Source organism: Brassica oleracea, chromosome C5 (genome assembly GCF_000695525.1).
Source record: "Brassica oleracea var. oleracea cultivar TO1000 chromosome C5, BOL, whole genome shotgun sequence".
NCBI lineage: Eukaryota > Viridiplantae > Streptophyta > Magnoliopsida > Brassicales > Brassicaceae > Brassica > Brassica oleracea.
In genome coordinates this window covers 32,832,715-32,844,026 of record NC_027752.1, presented here as the reverse complement: position 1 = coordinate 32,844,026, position 11,312 = coordinate 32,832,715, and the positions used below count along the sequence as shown (strand labels likewise).

General features: G+C 43.1%; 1 pseudogene; it reads right to left on the bottom strand.

The window, feature by feature from the left end:
* Window positions 1-9,987: 9,987 nt before the first annotated feature.
* Window positions 9,988-11,312, bottom strand: LOC106293763 (annotated as a pseudogene).

Here is an 11,312-nt window from a genome sequence, read left to right as displayed (position 1 = left end):
ACTATTTTGTACGATAAGCCATGTCGACATATGACGTTTTTCCAGATGAAGCTGGTTACCATCGTGGAGGTGATGTTGGAGAATGTTTTGGCCTCGATCCATTTGGTAAAATATTCGGTTAACACCAGGAGGAATCGTAATTGGGCTTGCCCAGAAGGTACTAGCGGGCCTACTATATCCATGGACCATTTCATAAAATGGTATGGTGAAGATATCGTAGACAATTTTTGAGTTGGTTGGTGTATCATTGGTGTGTGCCTTTGGCATTTGTCGCATTTTAATGCGAATTGCTCGCTGTCATCGGCGATCGTCGGCCAGAAGTAGCCTAGTTTCTTTATCCTGATTGCTAGGGATCGCCCGCCAGAGTGGCTTCCGCATGATCCCCCATGAGTTTGTTTTAGGATTGTGAATGCGTCTTTGGGCGATACCCCCAACAAATAGGGCTCGTCCAGGCTTCTTTTGTACAATTTTTCTTCCGTAATACAATAACCCGAGCTCTGGGCTTTTATTTTCGATCTTTCCATCTTTCCGAGGGGAATTCGTCGTCTTTTATGTATTTAACTATTGGGATTCTCCAATCCGGTCTAGCTTCGAGCTCTTTTCTGAATGTGTTGTGTCCCTCGTTGTTAGTTTCGTGGTCGGCCTCTTCGAGGACAGTTTCTGTTCTTCTAGTCCTGCGCGTGATGTGCTTGGGGTTGATGGATCGTTGAGCTCGCCGTTGGTCTCGTCGTCGAGATCCTGGCTTTCCCTCCGTGCTCTGCTTCATGTGGTGATTACGCCGATGCGAGGGAAGCTGTCTCCTTGAAGATCGCTTCATTTGCATGGGAGATCTATGCTACGCTTTTATATTCCCTCTACCGGTATTATTCTTTTACCGCTGGATTGGAAGTCAAAGCTAGCGTATCTAGAGCGTCGGCTGACGTGTTGTCTCTTCTCGGGATTTTTGTGAGCACGAATTTGTCAAATTGCTGAGCGATCTCTTTTAGGACTGTGAGATATGCTTCCATTCTTTCGTCTTTTGCTTCATATTCTCTGTGGAATTGGCTTGTGACTAACTGCGAGTCGCTGAAGGCGTTGATTTGCCGATCTCCAACTCTTCGTGCGAGTCGTAGGCCGGCAATCAGGGATTCATATTCGGCTTCGTTTGATGCGCTGAATCCCAGGAGAAATGATTGCTCGCCGGCAGACGTGTTCTCTTCTCTTGAGATTTCCGTGAGCTCGAATTTGTCGAACTGCTGAGCGATCTCTGGTAGAATTGCAAGATATGCTTCCATTCTTTCGTTTTTTGCTTCATATTCTCCATGGAATTGGCTTGTGACTAACTGCTAGTCGCTGAAGGCGCTAATTTCCCGGGCGCTGACGCTTCGTGCGAGTCGTAAACCGGCGATCAGGGATTCGTATTCGGCTTCGTTGTTCGATGCCCTGAATCTCAGGCGTAATGATTATTCAATCATTTCTCCTGTCGGGGATTCGAGTTGTATTCCGATCCCGGATCCCTGCATGGATGAGGCCCCATCGACGTGTAATCTCCATGTTTGGGAATTCGATCTCGCGCCATCTTCCTTCGGGATGACCTCGATTACGAAATCAGCTAGTACTTGCGCTTTCGAGCTCGTTCGTGGTTTGTATTCGATGTCGTATTCGCTGAGCTCGATCGCCCATTTTGCCAGTCTTCCTGATTGGATCGGACTGTGGAGCACTGTCCGCAGGGGTTGCGACGTCATGACCGTGATCGAATGCGACTGAAAATAAGGTCTTAATTTTTGGGCCGCGGTTACTACTGCTAGTGCTAGCTTTTCCATCATGGGATACCTGGTTTCCGCGTCCACCAAGGATCTACTCACATAGTATATCGGTCTTTGTTCTCCGCTTTCTTCGAGAATTAGTACTCCGCTCACTGCGTGCTCGGAGGTTGCCACATATAAAAAGAGGGTCTCTCCTATGATTGGTTTTGACAGAACGGGCGGCTTGCTGATATACGCCTTAAGCTCTTTTAGGGCGGAGTCACATTCGGTGTTCCATTCGAACTTCTTCTTTCCTTTCAGTAGCTTGTAGAAAGGGAGGCATCTGTCGGTCGACCAAGAGATGAAACGGTTCAACGCAGCTATTTTATCGGTGAGATGCTATACTTAACGGATCGATCTCGGAGGTAGGGTATCGATGAGCGCGGCGATCTGTTTTGGGTTGGCCTCGATTCCCCTTTCAGTCACAAGGTATCCGAGGAACTCTCCGTAGGCAACTCCGAAAGTGCATTTTGTAGGGTTCAGTTTCATCCCGAATTTATTGAGAATGTTGAAACACTCTTGGAGTTATAGAACGTGGTCGTTGGCTTTTGATGATTTTACTAGCATGTCGTCTATGTAAACCTTCATCGTTCTCCCGAGTTGCGTGGAGAACATTTTGTTTACTAGTCTTTGATAAGTAGCTATGGCGTTCTTTAATCCGAACGGCATTACTTTGTAGCAATAGGTACCCCGCTCGGTGATGAAGCTAGTTTTCTCCTGGTCGTCGGGATTCATGAGGATCTGATTATAACCAGAAAATGCATCCATGAACGAAAGTAGTTCGTGACCGGCCGTGGCTTCTACCAGTCGGTCGATATGCGGTAATGGGAAGCTATCTTTTGGGCATGCTTTGTTGAGATCGGTGAAATCAATGCACACTCTCCATTTTCCATTTTTCTTTTTTACTACGACTGGGTTTGCGAGCCAGTCAGGGAATTGGACTTCGCGAATGGAACCGATTTTTAGGAGCTTGTCCACTTCGTCGTTTACTGCCTTGGCTCGTCCGGGTCCTAGTTTTCTTCTTTTTTGTTTGATAGGTTTAAATGTAAGGTCAACGTTCAGGTCGTGGGAGGCGATACTGATGTCGATTCCGGGCATGTCTGCCGCTGACCATGCGAATGTTCTAATATTTTGCTTGAGGAAAGATACGAGGTCGTTCCTAACTTCAGGAGGGAGATCGTTCCCGATGTTGGCGTCTTTTTCGGGGGAGCTTTCGTCTAGGACGACGATGCTCGATAGGTCTTTGGCAGGGTGTTTCACCGTGAGATCTCGGACGAGTGAGATATTCTCTTCTCGTGGGGGCATTCTCTGAAATCCGGCCATGTAGCAGGCTCGGGATTGTTTCTGGCTCCCCCGTATGGTTTCTTCGCCGGTCGGTGATAAAAACTTTAAACATTGGTGGTAGAACGATGGGATCACCCTCATCTGGTGTAGCCAGGGACGTCCTATGATGCCATCGAAGGGCACGAAATGATCAACAACGGTGAACCGGGCCTGTAGCTCGACGTCGTGAGTTTTGGTAGTTAATAGCACAATTCCGAGCGATCGTACAGACCTCCCTTCGAAACTATTGAGGGGAGTTGTTTCGTGATCGATTACTGAGGTCGTTTGGCTAATCGCTCGCAGCGTCTTTTGTGAAATGATATTTACGGCGCTTCTGGAGTCGACGAGAATATTAGAGAGGATGGTTCCCGCAAGCTCTAATGCGATGACTAGGGCGTCGTCGTGGGGCATGTCGAGCTTAGCGACTTCGTGCTCGCGGAAGTTTATAGTCTTGACTTCGCTCATTATTTCTTCGAAGAGCGTGACGTCCGTTTTATTAGTTACTTGTTGCGAGTAGTCGGGTTGTTTGTCTCTGGGGAGACAACTTCGTTCTTGAGGGGAGATGCGTTGATCCTTCGCGTCGTGGACGTTTTTTGACGACCTCGATTTTCCCTGTTTAGAGAGGTCGAGGTTGATCGATTTGATACGGTTGGATCGTGCGCGATTAGGATCCAAGGTCGCGCTTAGGAAGCTTAGATCGGTTTCTTTAGCAAAGATTTTTTTCGTTTATCTTCCCCACAGTCGGCACCAAAATGTAGATCCTAAAATCTACACTAAGAATTTGATAGTGATCAGGAGTTTAATCAGGAGAAGATAAATGATGTAGGCAACGATATCTTTAGAACACAACGATATAATCAGTTTCCGATAGGCAAAAATGAACTTTTATTGATGAATGAGATCGAATACAATGAGCAAAACGAGATCGAGTGTTACGATCAGATTGTTCAAAGAAAAGATCTAAAGGTCGAAGTATGGGTGTAGCTTTCTCTAGGGTTTTCGACGTGTCCTCCTTCATGTCCGTTCCTCTTTCTTTATAGTGGGTCGACACCGTGATCTTCGTAACCGCTCTGCGATCTCCGGGACCTCGGGGTATCCATCTCGAGCTCAAATACTTGCTATGGGCTTTGGTTCTTACGGCCTATGTCCTTGATCGTGGCCCATTAATGTATTGACCAAAATTGGGTCCAACACATGTGTTCTAGAATAGCTAACTAGGACCTTGCATATAGATATTATGGCGGAAGTGGAAGCTTGGTTCTCTGTCTGAATTAGTTTAGTTAAACCTAGTGAACACGTCAAACCCGTGCGTAAAGCTTCCTGGAAGGTACGTCGATCGACAACTCAGTAGTTGCATCGATCGACGGACTGAAAGGTGTATTGATCGACAATACATAATTGGTATCGATCGACACTTTCTCAAGACCAACAAGCGACAACTGAGGTCTTAGATCCAGCAATAGATAGTCTAAAAATACGAAAGTTGATCGACTATTCTTTAAGTTTGAGTTCTATAATATCCAATATACACTTAGTCTCTATATCTCTATAATTTTAATTGTCTGAATAGAAACCCTAAGTCTAACGCCTTTCATATCTGTTTCAAAACCCCAATCAATCAACCGAGCAATTACTTGCTCAAACCACTGCTATTTACATTTAAACCTATTTTCCTAGCTTAACCACATAACTACTAGATCTTTTGTGTGCCTTAACTCCCTGTGAATTTGATCCCTAAGTGAATTTGAGTGATATCAACATATTATTATTCACTGATGGCACCAGCAGATCGCTACGTGGGGTTTTGAAAGTCATGGATCAGTTTGCTCGTATCTCTGGGTTACACATAAACGCTTCTAAGTCATCCATATTTGCTTCCGGTCAGACTGTAACTCCAATGCTTAATGAGGCTGAGCGGTTAGGGATCAAGGTTGGGAAGCTACCAGTAAGGTATTTGGGTATGCCACTTACCACTAAAGCTCTATCGAAGCAGAACTACGAACCAGTTATTAATAAGGTGCAGGGAAGAATGTTGTCTTGTAGAAACAAATGCCTATCTTATGCTGGCCGGTTACAGCTGATCAAATCAGCAATTTCAGGTATTGTTAACTTTTGGAGCCAAGCTTTCATTTTGCCAAACGCTTGTTTAAATGAGATAGAAAGTATGTGTAGCGCTTTTTTGTGGCATGGATCTCCTATTCAGACTTATAAGGCTAAAGTGGCTTGGGAGGACCTGTGTTGTCCTATAGAATAAAAGGGATTGGGCATTAGAAAGTTGCGTGATTCATCTAAAGCGTTTGGTTGGAGGATTGTCTCACAAAAGAGCTCTTTGTGGGTCTCCTGGTTACAGCAATATCTGCTGAGGCAAAATATTTTCTGGGATGTAAGAGAGGATAGAAAGAATTCTTGGATTTGGAGAAAGTTGCTGAAGCTTAGGCCGTTAGCTTATCAGTTCACTCGGGTTGAGGTTAAAAATGGGCGTACTACATTTTTTTGGTTTGCTAATTGGCTGCAGAGTGGGAGGCTTATTGACATCACGGGCGCTGTTGGTACTTGCTATCTTTGCATTGCTCGCACTGCTAGAGTATGTGATGCGGTAACTCAAGCGTAGTGGAATGTCAGAGGTCATAGGAGTCGGCATTTCATGATTTGCATGCCCGCATTCAGCGAGAAACGGTTCCTGATGATCAGCAAGGCCAGGATATGGTCCTATGGAAACATTCCGATGACAATTTTAAACCCTGGTTCTCATCTGCGGGAACTTGAGATCAGATCAGACGAAGAAAGGCCACAGTTTTCTGGAGTAAGAGTGTTTGGTTCACTCAAGGAGTACCGAGGTTATCTTTTATTGTCTGGTTGGCTGTGAGATATAGACTATCGACATGGATCAAATGAGAGCTTGGGGCATTCAACAAGGCTGTGTTATGTGTGGAGAGAGGGATGAAACTCGAGATCATGTCTTCTTCACTTGTCCCTACTCGTTTACAGTTTAGGATAAGTTAGCAAACAGACTGAGTGGTAACAGAACGGACCTCGATTGGATGATCTCGTTGCAGTTTGCAAGCGCTAATAACCTGTAGACAATGGACAATATCTTGCTTAAGATGGTATTTCAAGCCTCCATCTATCACTTATGGCAGGAAAGAAATCAGAGAAGAAATCAGACTGGTCACCGCGCAATGGATCAAACAGCTCGAGCCATTGATAAGGCAGTGCGAAACAGAATCTCTTCTCTTCGCTACAAAGCTGACCATAAGCTGGCCGGACTGATGCAAAGATGGTTTGAAGTCTCAGACAATGCATAGCAGAATAAGAATTATTTTACGGCCTTGTAAATTTTTATAGGCTTTATAGGATCTTGTAAATGCTTATTATTTTGCCTTGATCAATAAATTTCACATCTAATAAAAAAAAATCTAATTTTACTTTTACAATGGAAAACACGACTTTTTACACTAATTAATACACAACTCTTGAAATAAATATTGAAAAGACACATCTTAATATATAATGAAAAGACACAACTATTAACAAGAATTAATATTCATATAAAAACACACAACTTTTTAACATTAGTTTGGATTGCTATTATTAATAGATAACCAGAACTTGCTCTCCAAATAACTTAAGTAACTTTCTTCTTCCTTTTAAGGAATAACTCTTTTTTTTTTTTCCTTTTAAAATATTATAATTTATATTTAATGTAAACTTAACAAGTCCAAAACACGAACTCCAACAAAATCCCTCTTCTTGACACACACATGTATTATCTCATGTAGTAGTTCATGAACTGATACAAAGTATACATCTGCAAATATATGTCATCATTAAATATTAAGATCAAATTAAAACAGAAAGAAAATAGACATCATCTTAGTCATAGCTTCTGATTGGAATGGTGATTACGTTAGAGAGTTGGCAATGTGTTCGTATCAATCGGGTAAGATTTTTATCCGGTGGCTATTTATGGTTTGTTCAGTGATTAGAGTTTCGGGCTAATAACTTGTTATAAAAAAAAAAAGGAATTGTGTTGTATTATTCCATAGAGATACAATACTTGGAGATAAAGTGAATCTAAAATACAAATATATCTAAAATATCTTATAATTTTATTTTTATAATGGTCATCCATATCTAATATCTATAACAAACAATATTATTATTAATATTATGTTTACAACGAACGAGAGAAGAAAATAAATATCTTATAAGTTATATATGCTATATGATACACAGTGTAAAGAACATAATATTTCTCTTTCAGATTTTTTTAAGGCGATTTTCTGTTGGCAACGATTATGGCACCGTGTACATATACGGCGTGTAAAGTGATTATTTGGAAGAATACTAAAATTAGTTCCATCAAAGTTGACAACTCTACCAGGCATCATATAAATCTCATACTCTCCAAGTAAGCATCGAATATGGAGTGACATTACAGTCACTGCACATGTAAATTCCTTTCGACTTTATATTTTCTTCCTTTTCACAAATTTCGCACCAAAAATGGCCACTTGCATCTTTATTATAGGAAAGGATGAGAAAATGTTCATCATGCTTATACCTTAACTTATTGGGTAGAGTAGCGCAACTAAAACATAGTGCAAAATCACATTCTCCACAATTTAGACAGCTAACTGATGAATATTTCTGGCAAATTGAACATGTTTGTGATAATCGTGATGTCAAAAACAAAGAATGTGGATGACATTGATATTCGAATGGCTCTGATACATAAGCACAACATACGTCCAGAATGAACTTGCATCCCAATGAGTGACACACATACATGAAACCAGTGCTTTGACGACCGCAAGCGCGACACCATTCTTGAGAGTCCACTTGAAGACTAATAGGATGAGGATGGATCGCATGTTGTTTCTTTCGAGGAATGTGTGCACATGTTTGATGGAGAATGAAATCATCACACTCCATGCAACTGTAAATAATATCATCACAAATAGGCAGTGCACATGCTTGACAACGTCTGTTCTGGTTGAATTCTCTATTTGTGTCATTGTCGAGTTTCATATAATGATTTTGATGACTGAAATGTTCTATAACTCCATCACTTATTGCTTTGAAGGACTGAACATCTTCATATATGTTTGATCGGAAAACGGTAATAAATAAGATGTGGGTTTAAACAAAGACGTCTTATTAATGGTCGGAGAAAAACGTTCGGTCGGTTACAAGGGAAAAGAAGAGAGTGCGACAGAAAGGAAGCCGGTGGCTCGATGAGTTACCGGAAAAGTACAACTAACGGCGAGATGAAGCAAAGGCGAAAACCCTAATCTAGCCGCCAAGTTTTAGTCAGTGATTTCGGATTCTTCTCTCGTTGTCTCCCCTTTCCCTTATATAGACGTCCTGATGCCTCGTCCTTGACCTAATTTACGCCATTTCGGTGGGCCTCCTCTGCTGGGCCGAGAAGCCCGTAGGCGTCCGAGTCCATTAGTGAGCGAAGTGCTTTCTGGCTCGTGATGGATTCTAAGGTTTGAAGGTTTGAGGGAATAGAAGGCCTGTCGGAAAGTTGGAGCGGTTAGTCGATGAGTCGCATGGCGTCGTTCTCTCGGAAGCGAGCTGTAGAGGCTTTATTGCTCCTTTTGATCGTTGTGTCGCATGGAGGGTTCTGGAATATTTCCGCTTGAGGCCGATTAGTCGTGGATAATCAGATCCCGATTGACATATCTAGGTTAACTGTTGGTTTATTCTGATTTTAAGATGACCGACGTCCGATTTAGACGAGAAGCCGAACCGTCGCGAGGGTCCGCTGGATATCTGGGAGAATTTCGAGGCCCATTTAGGCCCGTTCGGGCTTAATGACGACACCTCGAATTCCCCCCCCCCTCCCTTTTTTTTCTTTTAAATGCACCGAGAAGTTGAAACGTCGCGAGGGGCCGCTGGATTTTTGGAGAGAGTTTCGAGGCCCATCTAGGCCCGAATAGACCTAATGATGATGCCTCGAGTTCCCCCCTCTCTTTTCCTTATAAATACGCAGACCCCCTCTCATTTCTTCAAGTTTTCTCCGCGATCGAAGGTACTTTCTCTCTCTTCTTCTTTTATCTCTCTAAGTGTTATAGCCTTTATTCGACGCGTTCTTCGCCGCCTTGCTCTACCATGTCGTCGGCTCAGGGGTCATCGAGGCAGCAAAGGGGGAACTCAGTTGTGGCAGCATCAGCTCCGGAAAGGGGTCCAGACGGAGGTTTCCCCCACCCTCTCTTTTCCTTATAAATACGCAGACCCCCTCTCATTTCTTCAAGTTTTCTCCGCGATCGAAGGTACTTTCTCTCTCTTCTTCTTTTATCTCTCTAAGTGTTATAGCCTTTATTCGACGCGTTCTTCGCCGCCTTGCTCTACCATGTCGTCGGCTCAGGGGTCATCGAGGCAGCAAAGGGGGAACTCAGTTGTGGCAGCATCAGCTCCGGAAAGGGGTCCAGACGGAGGCTGTATCGGGGATCTCGAGTCGACTCATCACGAGGCGATGATGGACACAATTGATTTGTCTCGCTCCCAGAGGCTTTTGCTACACGGTGGGCGCCAACTGTTTGATCGGAAAACGGTAATAAATAATATGTGGATTTAAACAAAGACGTCTTATTAATGGTCGGAGAAAAACGTTCGGTCGGTTACAAAGGAAAAGAAGAGAGTGCGACAGAAAGGAAGCCGGTGGCTCGATGAGCTACCGGAAAAGTACAACTAACGGCGAGATGAAGCAAAGGCGAAAACCCTAATCTAGCCGCCAAGTGTTAGTCAGTGATTTCTGATCCTTCTCTCGTTGTCTCCCCTTTCCCTTATATAGACGTCCTGATGCCTCGTCCTTGACCTAATTTACGCCATTTCGGTGGGCCTCCTCTGCTGGGCCGAGAAGCCCGTAGGCGTCCGAGCAGCCGCTGAGCCGGATGTACTTTAGTCGATGACGATCGACTAAAAGTACTCAAGAGTCAAGCCGAGAGACCTGACTCTTGAGCCGACAGATCGAGCCGTCGCTCTACCTAATCCGGGACAGGCCTTTCTATATTCTTCGGGCCTTGTGGGATGGTCAAATCCATCCTCTACAATATACATCTTCGGGTGTTCCCTCAAGTTCTTTTCCATCCCATACATCCTTATGTGTTTGCACATATAGGATGAACACCGTAGCTGCAACCCTTAACACAAGTATATCTTCCATAATTTGTGTCTATGCTTTTACGACATACTCCACAATCCCATTTTTCAGGAGTTAGTGAAGAGTAGAAAGAGACTCGGTGTTCATGACGTGATATTCTAATGATGCATGGTAAGTAGATACACTCTTTATGTACTACAAAAATACATTGATGACATGAATAAATCAAAGACTCATGATGATTCAACGCACAAATATCACATGTCAATGACTCTTTTCTAAGAAAGTAGAAGAGGGCATGCTTATGCCTTTTTGGATGGTCTATTGTAAGGACTGGTGGCTTTCTCGCACAAGATGAACACATAATAAAATCGCATATAAAACAATTGTAAACCCAAGCATGACAACGTGAACAACATATGCATTTCTTTTCTGGAATGATTCCGTATATATGCCGATAGTTGGATACAAGTCGGAGAGAATGTTTAGGATGATATGGGTGTTCTGGTATCGATCGGCTCGATACACTCCTTGTGATATGCCTTAGTTCTAGAAAATCTACATTTGTTGCATGAATAATATGTCGTAGCAGGTAACATATCTATTCTGCAAACCTCACAGTGGACATATTTACCCTCTATGTTGATGCACAATTTTAAAGGACCGCTATGCCACTCGTCGGAAAAACTAGGTATAATAGTTGGGGACTCTCCGAACTGTACAAAACGATAATCCTCTTCCTCTTTTCTAAAAAAATTGTAGGAGCAGCATTAACCCAAATATCCAAATGGGTTTCTAATTATTTTTTTTGGCCGATTTAAAAAAAAAAAAAATTAAAAAAGAATCAATCGTGGCCGCCACGTGTCAGTGGGGCCCGTGCACGGTAAAAAAACCCAACTACATAAGTTTCTTATTTGGCTACATTTGGTTCCCTTCTTCCTCTTTTCCCTCATTTTTGTGATCCCCTCCCCTTTTAAAAACCCTCTTACATACCCATGCTGCTCTAAGGGCACAAGAGAAGTGGATAAGCATCTTGTTGCTTTGATAAAGAATCCATGGATGAAAGGGAACGAAGAGGATATGAAATTAATGACGGA